Genomic DNA, 1081 nt, shown 5'->3' on the forward strand with positions numbered 1-1081 from the left:
TGTTGCTCCAACATTTTGATTGCGGCATTTTGAGATTGTTCATTCTTTTGGATTTGAGCCAACAATTCCTTTTGCATTTGTACTATCAAGCCCTCAAGCTTACCTCCTCCTTGGTTGTTTTGTTGGCCATTTTGTGGTGGGGGTTGATTTTGTTGGTAATTGTGTTGTGGTGGCCTTTGTTGGTTTTGATAACCCGGTGGAGGATTATAATTTTGTTGTTGAGTGACATAGGCATTTTTTTGTGGTGGGGGTTGAGGGTTAAGCACATTATTACTTCTATAAGACATATTCGGGTGGACTCTTGAATTCGGGTTATATGTATTTGAAAATGTACCCGGTGGATAAGAACTTTGTCTTAGAGCTTGAAAAGCATTTACCTCCTCAATAGTGGCTTGGCAATGAGCGGTGTAATGACCCGCACCTCCACAACCATCATAAACAATGATTTGACTTGTAGAAGACACGGCATTGAGTTGTTGAAGGGAATCTCTAGCATCTCGTTCCGCTAATTGTTGTTGGAGTAAGGCAATTTAGCCAACAAGACGGGATTCTTGGAGGATTATTCTTTACCTTTGAGTGGCGGAATCAAGAATCCTTCGGGACTCGGCACAACATCCATTGTAGAATGTTATAGCTAGAAACCAATAATCTATACCTTGATGTGGGCATTGTCATTGCAACTCTTTGTACCTCTCCCAAGCCTCATATAAGCTCTCAATAGCTTGTTGACGGAATCCGGTGATTTGGCTCCTCAAGGTTTGAGTTTTCTCCGGTGGAAAAAACTTTTGATAGTACGCAAGAGCCAATGTCTCCCAATTTGTGATTCCCAAAGTGGTGCGGTGAAGGCTATATATCCAAAGCTTGGCCTAGTCCTTCAAAGAGAAAGGGAAAATTATTTCCCTTATTTGGACTTGAGTGCCGCCCGTTTGACGGATCATGGAGCAATAATCGCAGAAATTTTGCACATGCAAATTGGGATCCTCCAAAGGACTCCCCCCAAATTGTTTCCTCTCCACAAGGCTAATGAAAGCCGATTGGATCTCGAAGTCCTGCGTGGTAATTTGAGTAGTTGTGATACCGG

General features: G+C 42.6%; 1 non-coding gene across 1 annotated transcript; it reads left to right on the forward strand.

The window, feature by feature from the left end:
• The first annotated feature begins 651 nt into the window (after positions 1 to 651).
• LOC141634972 (small nucleolar RNA R71) lies at positions 652 to 760 on the forward strand. Its single transcript, XR_012539686.1, has one exon. It is a non-coding gene; the product is annotated as a small nucleolar RNA R71 (small nucleolar RNA).
• Positions 761 to 1081: the final 321 nt, after the last annotated feature.

This window comes from Silene latifolia, chromosome Y, assembly GCF_048544455.1.
Source record: "Silene latifolia isolate original U9 population chromosome Y, ASM4854445v1, whole genome shotgun sequence".
NCBI classification, from domain to species: Eukaryota; Viridiplantae; Streptophyta; class Magnoliopsida; order Caryophyllales; family Caryophyllaceae; genus Silene; species Silene latifolia.